At 41.7% G+C, this 11,689-nt stretch overlaps 1 long non-coding RNA gene across 1 annotated transcript; it reads left to right on the top strand.

Annotated features, from left to right (window-relative positions):
• Positions 1-105: 105 nt before the first annotated feature.
• LOC136942529 (uncharacterized) lies at positions 106-10,754 on the top strand. Its single transcript, XR_010876603.1, has 3 exons — positions 106-240; positions 5,769-9,864; positions 9,941-10,754. It is a non-coding gene; the product is annotated as an uncharacterized lncRNA (long non-coding RNA).
• Positions 10,755-11,689: the final 935 nt, after the last annotated feature.

Here is an 11,689-nt window from a genome sequence, read left to right as displayed (position 1 = left end):
CACGCCCTCCTTTTCAGTGTTTTATTTTTTATTTCGTTTTTAGATTAGACTCGACGTGGAGCAGTTAGGCCACTACTGGCTTCAGAAACAGGGCTAGTTGTTAAGTGTTTGAGGTAAGAATAGAAAAGTTTGATAAAAATGTTACCTTAACTGCGAAGAGGATTTTGAGAAGCCAATACGGGAGGAGATTATTTCAAAACAATGGATTTTACAAGAGTTTAACCTGAAATTGCATAATCGGTAAGTAAATATAAAAAACAGTTGGTAAATGGCGTAGGATACAGTACGTACAGTAGCCTACTTACTTGCATGGCCTGCAGAATACGATACAATTGTGGCTTTGCTGCAAGATGTATTTTCCGTCATTAGCTACAAGTCTCAAACTTTGATGTGAAAGGGATTTTTACGAATTTTAACGGACGGGCCAATTTGTCAATGTTAGTTGGCTCTAACAAATGTAGGCTAGTTCTAGCTCTAATACTTGAAGTCGGTTCCTGCATAATAAATGGTTTGATTTATTTTCACCCAAATAACCATATCCTGTTAGATTTTCTAGTTCGTTAAAAGCTCAAAAACACTGATATTTCCTTGTTTTACGGCCAAAAGCGAAAACAGGATTTCCCAAAGTCGGTCGCTCTGCAGTCTTACTATCGCATCAACCAGCTCTTGCCGTTTTAAAAGTAAAGCCTACTAGCCTACCTTCTCTGTGATTTGCTATTGAGCCAGCTGGTGGCACTTATCTGCCAGAGCTGTACTGCTAGAGCTACTAGAAAATAGCGCTGTGTCAACGGAGTCAACTGGCAGTGCGTCTAGTAGGTGGAACACACCCACACTTTTCCATATACTTAGTGCTAGAGCTAAGAATCTTAAAGTTGAATTGCATGCGGGGCATAAATGTGAGACAATGTCTTAGACTAACTAGAAAGGTAAAGCTAACTTTTCTGGGTAAATTGTTGTGTTTTACGGCTCCCCCAGTTGTCCGCACAGCTTAGCTGTTTGCTACCAAACATTGGAGAGCTAGATGGCTGGCTGCATCAGCAGCAGTTTAACTACGACAACCGGAGCACACACAACTGCTAGCTAGCAAACTTTTATGTTCCTGGTGCCGACTATATTACTCTGGCCGAAGAGAGCGATTTCACCGGGAAATCGTCACCAGTCGTCCTCCAAGAAGTAAACTGTGGGTGCTTCTACAAGGTCGTTCCCATTCTTCCTTACAGCGCCTTGCACTCTGCAGCTTGGCAATGGCGTGTGATCAGAGCCCAGACCTACATGTGTTTGCATAAAACATCATGATTTAATCTATTTTATTCCGATTCATAAGAGTTGCAACACTGGCCAAGTGTGCAAATTTGTAGTCTAATGGCCAACAATAACTTATTGTTAACAATAATTATTTTAACATTTACTGTTTGCATAAATGTGCATTTTATTTGACACCCGACGTTTCTAATTTTAATTCGGCGTAAACTTAAATGTCAATGTTGCCAAATGTAGGCCCGTAGTTTACGTGGGATCATCCATGCATGATGTCTACATGTCTGGGGTCCGTCAGAGCCCGTCTACGGAGAGCCTGTCCGCACCCCATTAACCCCGATTGTACCGAATTTGGTTGCAGTTCCACTGGGGGTGATCGCGGGCGAGTGCAAATTGCAAAATGAATGGCAGTCTATGGTAGCCTGGTCCTAACCAGACTCTCCTACATTTCATTTGTACATAGTCTGGCCTCGCTCCATTGACAAGCGTTGACTTCCTTGTAGGCGGGTACTCTGTTGAGGTTTAAAACTATTGGATCTGCCCAGAGCCACTCTGATCTGCCATAACCAATCGCTAGCGTTAGCCTTAGCCAATTCCTTCACCACTACTGTAACAGAGCTAGCTGCCGTTGCTGGAAAATCAAACTTTTCCCGAATCCTGTGGGGAGGAGGGCCACAACATCATGTCCACCAACAAAACTCAGCAAACTTGTTCTTGCTCCGGCTTTAGCTGTTGGATATTCGGCAGCTTTGCCACAACGGACCGAATGGCTTCGCTCGCATCTTTCTCCGCCGCCATTACGGAACTACAACACAAACTAGCGCACGACATCAACGTCATTGTTCTCAGCCACTCCCTCTGTTCGCTGATTGGCCGGTTGAAATTCAACCTGAGAAATCTGACTTGCCTACCGAATGGCGAGACCTAGTACAGAAGCGAAATCAAAATTGAGCGGGAGTACGTAGGATGGCAGAGCCAGGCTAAGTCTATGGAGCTAGACGGCTAAATGTCTCTTTCTGACTTAAAAAAAATCTAACACCCAGCAGTGTATTTTTTTGCCTCCTTTCGAATTCAACATTCAAATTACTAGACAAAAAATTATAGCCTGAGAAAAGTGGATTTTGAGGGGTATAGCTCCATAGACCCCCATTAATTCTGCACTCGCCCATTAGCGGCCTCATATGGAACTAGAGTGGAACTGCAACCAGTTCAGAAGCCAGAAGTTTCCAGAGAGTGAAAGTTCTCCCCATATTAGATATTCTCTGGTGGTTATCATGTCGCTTATTACATCTGAGATAAAATTAGCAATTTCAACAATGTCTAATACATTTGAGTTTACAAGAAACTGCTGCCGAAACTGCTCTGTCACCTCTGAGTTTCAGCCTTATTTTAGGAACTGTCAGCAACAGCTGGTCGGCTGAACTTAGGGATCGAGATGGGCAGTAGGGCTGAAGCAGATCAGTTAAATATGGTGGAGCAAGGTTGTTCAGGCACTTAAAAACAAATAACAAAAGTTTAAAATGTATTCTATAGTACACAGGGAGCCAGTGTAGGGACGCCAGGATTGGAGTGATGTGCTCACGCCTGCGGGTCTGGGTTAGCAGGCGTGCAGCAGAGTTCTGCACAAGCTGCAGACGGGCAAGGGAAGTCTGACTGATCCCTATGTACAAGGAATTGCATGTACACAAACTCTGCATATCACTCATAGAAGCCTGTTTCTACATATTTCCTCCTCCCTGTCTCCAGTGAGTCTGGAAAGATGATCCAGGTGGCCTGGAAGAGGAACCTCACGACATGACCTCTTGACCTCAGAAGGAGACAAGCCTCTCTTATACAAAAACTCTGCGTATCCAGGGCTCTACACTAACCTTTTCCACTGGTGGCACTTGCGCTACTAACTTTTTCAGTTAGTGGTGCAAAACATGATTTGGGAGCACAAATGATTTATAGTAAGCCGCTCTGGATAATAATGAACCTGTATTGCATACAGATGTGCACTTTAATTACTTTCCATCTTTTAAACCACATGCCTTCTTGTTTTCTTTAACATTGATTGGGATAGTTTTACTGCAATACAAAATACAGTGGGCCTACATTTATGAAGTGCAAAATGAATTTATTTGAGATTTTATGAGGTTTATATAATTTAGAAGACTAGTAAACTGTAATGACAACCTCATTTTATGTAATGAGGAATCTGAAGCGATACGAAAACATTAGACTTTTAAATAGGCTGTTACACGTTGTGAAACTTTGTGAAATACGTTGTGAAACACTGGTGAAAAAGTTTGGCAATATATATGCTGGTGATGGCACCTATGACCGCTGGTATTTTTGGAGCCACTGGTGTCGACATTCATGTCCGTATCGTTTTTCCAGCGTGTGTTTTCCCTGACAAATCTTCCTCAGGCTCATCATTCTCACTCACAGGCTCCGTTTGACATGGCGAATCGACATCAAGTGATGGGTCGATTAGCATTCAACGTCCCTTTTCAAAACATGTTCGCTTCATTTTAACACGTCAGATTTGATTGGGCTATATACGGTTTCTGCGTGCGTCTGGACGAGTTTTTATTTATACTTTGTATCAACTTTAGGCTACACCATTCCGGGAGGGGGTCAGGGGGGTCGCCGGGCTGAAGCCAACTGGATGTGTTGAATGCTCAGTGCACGTTATAAAACGTATTCTTAAAATTCAAATGACTGTTTTAATAGATGCTCTTAACAAATCTTAGCATATTGCCTAAAACCTAAGGTAAGCACAAAAATAATCAGTGATACATTTGCGACCCATTAAAAAATTATGGTCGCAATGGCATTTTAAAAGCCACTGTTTTTTTAAAGGGTCACAGTGTTGGTGCCCTGGTATCAGTTAGTCCAAAGAAAAAATGACTCATCACTATTTTGATATTACCAGCTACCATGCTGTAATCATCAATGCTCCATTCCTTAATTTCAAAGGCCACCTTTTACCAACAACTTTTTCCTAAACCATACAACATTCCACAAAACAATAGCAACATCTTGGAAACTGGTTGAAGGCTTAGCCTCGGTTAGTTATATGAGTCTTACACACACACACGCACACACACACATCTCATACATATATTCACTATATACACATCTTGTATACACATCTTACACACCACACACATGTATATCTCACACATACACATACTCGCACTTCTTATATCATATACATCTTGCATGATTTGTTATATTGTTTGTGATATAAAATGGAAATAGAATGGGCTTCGGGATACGTTTTGTAGAAACTGAATGTTAAACGTTGAAAAATTAAACTTTGTATCTGCTATAAGGAACTTCTAAAAAATCTCTAAGATAATGTTGGGTGCTGACGCAGGCCTAGAAAAACAAGAGTAGAATTTGTTTTCAGTTCGCCTAGCAGGTACAGACCTGAACTAGAATCTGATGACACCGTTAGGGTTGACAATCAAGAGATGTACTTTTGTAATGGAAAACTATTTTTATTATTATCCAGCTGAACACTCCCTTTTATCCTTCTGTTTCAGACAGATCTAGACAGTCACCTATACAAAAGCAACGTGGGGTTGAACACAGGTGCTTAACCATAAAGAGAGAAAATGCCAAGAAAAAGAGATGGAGAGAGGAGTTTGAGTTAGAAGGTGTAAAAAGGTCTCAAGAAAACACAGGAACTTGTGGTTCAGGTCAGGCAGTTTAGGCGTTCTAACTGAAAACGGAAACCCTTGTGTTATCTTCGGGTCATTCTGACCCATCAGTCATTGTGACCCACCGTCGTATTGCGACAACTTTACCGCATACAAAAACAAAGTGAAGCATTTTCTTTAAACCGCCGGGCTGTCTCAGACCCCCCACATCGCGAAGGTTAAAATAAAAGGCCTTTTATTTGTTTTTGTATTGGGTAAAGTTTTCGCAACACAACAATGGTTCGTTTTGCCTTCGGGTCATGTGACCCGAAGGCACAAGAGTTAAGCTATGAAGAACATTCTAGAATCTTTCTTCATCAGTAACAAGTATATGCTTTAAATCCATGCCATGTTCATAAAATAATAGAAATAGTTTTCCATAACCCTTTTTTTTGTTGTTTTTTTGTTTTTCATATAAAGGGCTAGGACTTGTAAAGCAAGGACGGACATTTTGAGAGTATTTAAGGTGAGAGCCAGAGAGCAGGTCCTCAGTTTGGAGACTCAGGGCCAGGCTCAGTTTGTTGGTTTGGACTTTGTGGAGCTCAAACTCTCTGCATCCAACTCCACTGCGATTCCTGAGCAGTTTTTGGACAAACATTACACAACACGTGTTGTGTATGGTTCACATGGTTGTGAGCCAGAAAACTGCTATTTTTACGCTTATATTGCACATGCATAAAATGGTGTAAGAGTTATAATTTGGGGAAGCGGGAATATGTCTGAGTTTGTAGTCAATATCTAATTTGGGCTAATGTGACATTAGGCCTTTTGATTCAAAATCAAAAGTTCATTTTGTGTTCGTTATTTGTCTGGTTATTTCAGAAATAAATGTCTCTCCACCCCAAGCCCAAAGCAAAGGGAGGACTGGCAAGCCAAGACCGGGGAACAGGATGGAGACTTCTACATGGGCCACCGCTGGATCGTGTCAAGCATATTTTGGACAACACTCCAAACCTTTTGTCACCAGACAAGATCAACAGGATGGAACCAGAGCTCAAAATAGTTGGAATCCAACCACCAATTTCCAACAGTATTTACCGATGATATCGGCCACACAAGCGCCACAGGGCCAGTGCCCTTCCCCTATTGGAGCTTACGCCACTGAACAGTTATCCAATCAAAACGCTTCAAGCAAATGGGTCACTACTTCATCTCAAGGGGGACATACAAACGTAAACCATTTTTTGAGGACACCCTCGATGCTGGAGAAAGCTAATTCACAAACCACTTGTGTAGATAAAGCACATGGAAACCACCCCCTGCCTTGTGGTGGGAACTTTCCTCGCCAACACAGAGAGGATTTTAAAGCACAGCCAGTGAACAGCCGAGGGTCTCCTCAAATCTCCCCCTCAGCAATAAACACACACCACAGCACAAATGCTTATTGCCTGCAAGGCCCAACGCATGGGGGACAACACAGGGAACAGCAGGTACGCTGCAGAGAAAATCCACAGGCAACTCCTGCTACGACAGTTGGTCATGGCAACAACCAGATTCACAGACAGCAGCTACTTTTGTCTCTGCTACAATCAAACACTCCATCTCAATATAATCCACAATCCCGAGGTTCCTCAAACTATGACAGTTATGTCCAAAGTGCACAGACCTCCAGTCCTGTGACACCAACAGCATGTTCAATGTCTTTCCCCACTGATATGCAAAGGATGTGTCTGCCTCAGAACCAGCCAGCCAGCTGTGGAAACGGAATGAGCAGCGGTCAGTCTGATATGTCTGCTGTTAGTGGCCCATCCATGCTACCAAGTCAGAAATCTCACCATCAACCTTTTAATACCAACAATCACAGCCACCGGGGTGTACCAACTAAAAATGCTTCAAGTCGACAAATACTGCCAAAGCCAAGCACAAACCAACAACAGCAATCCAACCCGGCCAGTTATATTTCCTTCCAGAGCATACCCGGCTTTCACAATGCAAGCATTGTTGCTCGTGGGACAAATGTAGGTCTGCAACACACACACCATCCCCAAATGCATCATATAATTGGACATGCCACCCCAAATCAGCCTTGCACAGCAAATGCTGAACAAAATGGAGGCACCCAGAGGAATGTACAATTTGCAGGGCAAGACGAGGCTTTGCCGTCTTACAAAACGGCAATGAGGGAATGCAGTATTACTAACAGTAACCTTTACAGTCATGCACTAGAACAGCAGAAGACAAATGGTGCACCGCTCTATGTGACAAATGACCAAAGTGGGAATGAATTTAAAGCACAAAATGTCAATTTTGGAGGATGTAAACCGGTTGAGAATATCCAGGGGCAACAACAGCAAGGACCTTCAGCATGTAATGAATCCCAAACAATGAACATGTATGAGCTAGTCATGCACAATCATTTTAACTTCCAACAGTATTCAGCATCAGGCCCATCTGCTCAGCATGGGCAAAAAGCCATTGCAGTGGTACAACCACTATCAACAGAACAGCAGGTCATGGCAACTGATACAATGACAAGCAAAACTCCACAGAACACCCAAACAACAAGTGACTCTGAACTGTTAAAACTGAATTCTACTACCAAAGGTCAACACACACTCAGTCCTGCTCAGGGGCAAGGGGAGGGGGGAGAGGTACCTGTGCCTTGCAGTGAGGAAACCGATTGCTCGGTAACTTCAGCTGAGGGTGTTTTAGAGCTGTCCCCAATTCCTACAATCCCTTGGACACTAGAAAAATGTACCGATTTGCTGAAGTTGTGCCAAAACTTTTCAGAGAAGGACAGTGCAATTGAAAAAGATGTAGCTAGCACAATATTAACCCATTATTGGGGTGGAAGTTACGATAGATTGTTATTCATGCTGCAATCAGACTATTACAAAAAGTTTATGGAATTTGTAACAAAGTCCTGTGGTAACATGAAGTCACCACACGTTATATTTTCCCAAGTCGACCCTAAACACATGGATAGGCTTAAAGAAAAATTCAATATTCTCGGACACGGTGCTGTCTATTTTGAGGAGGTGCATAAGTCTTCGTGGTTGAATACCAATGAGAAGCTAGATGACATAGATAAAGATTTTGGCTTTCCATGTTGCCTTAAGAGAACCCAACCAATTTCTGAGATGGAGGAGCATCCTGAGCTGAAGCAACCAGAGGAGCACGGCGCCGAAGAGACCATGACATCTGAACAACCACATGGCCAGATGCAAGATGCAGTGATGGTCCCGCCAGAGAATGTACCGCCCAGACCTGAATCCAAAGATGCGAAAGAAATTAAAGAGTTATGTCTCACAGACAGCAGTACAGAGACAACATCGCCTGACGAGGTGGAATGTTCTGAAGACTGTAGTTCAAGCGATCCATTTACGTCCATAGAAATCCATGTCCTGGCTCCAGAGGAGGCCAAACGACTTTATGAATGTGTGCAGGGGCAAAGTGAAAAGACAACAGACCAGGAGAAAGAGGATGGATCTCTGCAACATTGCCCTGTGGAGGAGGAGTCATCTGAGGAGATGGATGTGGAGTCGAAGGAGTGGACGTCAGAGAATAAGGAGGAAGGTCAAATAGAAAAGTATTGCTGTCTCTTGAAGTTAATGAGCGAAATGCGTGGCCTGAACAATGCCTGCCAGTGCGAGGCTAACCTTGGTCTTGCAAGACCTCCTTTAGATAATAACCATGTTGAAACTGACAACACTCCTGTGTCTTCAGTTTTAACTGAGAATGAACCAAACAGCATTGGCTGTGACCTGAATGAAGACCTGGAGGCTTACATTGAATCACAGTCAAGTTGTTCTCCTTCAAGAGCTCCAGTACCAGATCTCACTATCAATATCTCAGATGATGATGATGTCATGGTCACTCTATTGACCGAACAAGAAATACAGGCACTACAGGCGTCTTCTCAAATTCATGCAAATGAGGACACAAGTGGTAAAAATCCGGTAGAGCTTAAGGTTATTTTGAAGTTACCATTAAGTGAAAAAGTGGAGTTACCATCAAGTGAGAAAGTGGACTATCTTGCTTCTCTCTCCTTAATACAGAAACATGAGAGCGTCACTTCTAAAAGAAAATGTGAGGACAAGGGCAGAAAGAAAAGGGTTGGAAGAAAGAGGAAACTATGTTTGGAAAATTTAGAACTTGTCCCAAAAAGTAGTAAGAGTAAAATGAGTAAGAGAGCCTTGACTATTGGGTCCAGCTCTCTTCTTCAGCCCGATCTGTCTGAATACTGGCCTTTCAAGGATTTTAAACTGGTCAAATCAAAGCCCAAACGGTCACCGGAGGTAAACCAAGCAGAGGCTAACAGCTCTCTTACAGGCCCTGGCGGTGTTAACAGTAGCTTGCAAGGGAGCATGATCACACTGGCCTTGTTTGGTTCTTCACGGAATAACCATGGAGATGTACAAACTAGCCGAAGCAAAGACGAACCCTTTAAATCAACTAGACACAATCATTTCGAAGACAGGACTTTGGTGCCCCCGCAAACCGTCACTCTCAGGTTAAGGACCCCTGAGCCCAGAAGCCCTGTCAAAGAGCGGCTTTTTAGGGACTGGAAGGATAGTTTTGTACCAACAGTGAAAAGAAAGTCTAAACGGGGCAGGCCTTGTAAGGTTAAAAAGTTGGATGTGGATGTAAAGGAGCCCACACAGACCAGACCTTCAGAAATGGAGATGTGTCCTCCCAGGGTCTCAAGGGGGAGACCCAGAGATGGGTCAGGAGGGATGAGGCAGTCCTTGGCCGACAGCAAAAAGGCAGACCTCTTGAAAAAATTGAAATTAAGACTTGAGAAGTCGAAGATTCATGCAGCAACAATCAGTAGTTCTGAGGAAACCAAGAGTAAATGTCAGAACCCTGTTTTCAACCCTACAAAGGAAAACAGTGTTCTGGAGTACAGTTTGCTACCAAAGACTTTTATCTTCAAAGAATTGGAACCTCAAAGTGCCGCCAACTGATTTAACAGTGGGTAAGTTATCAAACTTTGAGGTTTGCCCTATCAATAATGTGTGATTCATTGTTAATGACCAACCCTCTGTTATCAGGTGTGGATGGCCCTGTCAAGGGGGAACCTCAGAATGCGAGGACTAAATTCTACGCACAGGCAACATTTGTATCTTTTCTATGTTGGAAGGAGGAATGTATACGTTTATTTCTGTTGGTATTATTAAAGGACTATAAAATAAAAAATAACACTGTCGGTATGTGCCTTGTCAACGTCACAGAGAATGTACAGTTGTTCCCTCTGGTGGACTGATTGTTCCCAAGGTCAACATTGCCATTAAGAAATGCCTTCAATCATAAGCAAATAAAAAGCAGCCATTAGTTTACTGATATTGACAAGTATATCACAGGTTGATTTGTATTAATAACTTCCCATTTGAATTTTACTGTTGGATTTTTTACTTTAGTTTTCGCCATGACTTGATCAGAATCAGGTTTATTCGCCATGTATGTTATACAAACACGGAATTTACTGTGGCAGGGAGGTGCAAAACACTAAACATATACAGAACTTAAATTAAGTAAAAGTACAAAAGTTTAACTATTTCTAAGAACTAAACAATCTAAGAATACAATACATCTAAGAATCTAATCTAAGAATACAATACATTCCCTTACATGCAATACAAAAATTTAAAAAGACATGACATATAAATAGAATTAACTGACAATCCTAAAAGTCACTTTTATTCAACAGAATCCAATAATTCCTCGTGGCAAGGATGGGAGAATGCTTAGCAGACAGTTGTTTTGATATAAATGTGACTTATTTTTCTACTCACAATTGTTCCTCTGTTATATTTTGGTATTTTACACATAATTAATGTATGTGCACCGATGTAAACATTGAATGTTGACAAATATACTTTTTTTTACATTTGTGGTATGTGTATATATTTTGTGTATATATTTTTTAATAAACATTAATGGTTTCAATTAGTATGTGGTTTCTGACACCTGGTAGGGTGGAATGTAGTCCAGAATTCAAAATCTTATTGTGTTGCAAATGTGCATGCCCTCAGGCTGTGTGAGATGTGCTTTTGATCACAGGTCTGCACTGATTCAGATGGGCCTTTCTCAGTAAAACAAGTGGTTAGATAATCATGCATGTGCAGAACTCCAACCTAGCCATAAAGAATAGGAACCACTTCTGAGCAACAGTATTGTTCATTAAAATGTTACTCCAATCATCTGGCTCTTTAAATGGCAAATATTACTCATATAATCCTAAAAGACCCAAGATTACAATAACATGTAGTCATATATCAGACTCTTTGATCCAACATACAACTACTTTTATGTTATTACCAATTTCTAATAAATTTTTGCTTTATTGGATAGTGACAGTTTTAGGTAGACAGGAAAGGCAGAGTAAACCAGGAAGTAGCGCTAAGGCCTCAGCCCATGTGGTACACGCTCTGTCCGGTGTGCCACTGGATCGCCCAGGGAGCATACTGCTGAAGATGGAAACTTTCACGTATGAATTGGTTATATTACTTGCAGTATACCGCCAGATTTTCAACTTCATACAATGCTTGGTACTCAAGATAATCAAGCCACGGACACACACACACAGAGTCCTGCCTTTTATAGAAGAAGCTAAATTGTCCCATAGAACACTGGGGGGGGGGGAATATATATAAAAAACATTTAAATAAATATTGGGCACATAAAAAATAATTAAATGGAATGTTACATGTAGAATGTCTAAAGTATTTAATGCTTTCTTGATAGCAGATGTTGATATTGTGTTCAAGTAGTTTCAACTTGTTTTCTAAAAAAAGAAAAAG

Source organism: Osmerus mordax, chromosome 4 (assembly GCF_038355195.1).
Source record: "Osmerus mordax isolate fOsmMor3 chromosome 4, fOsmMor3.pri, whole genome shotgun sequence".
In the NCBI taxonomy this organism is placed as follows: domain Eukaryota; kingdom Metazoa; phylum Chordata; class Actinopteri; order Osmeriformes; family Osmeridae; genus Osmerus; species Osmerus mordax.
This window is presented reverse-complemented; position numbering and strand designations above follow the sequence as displayed.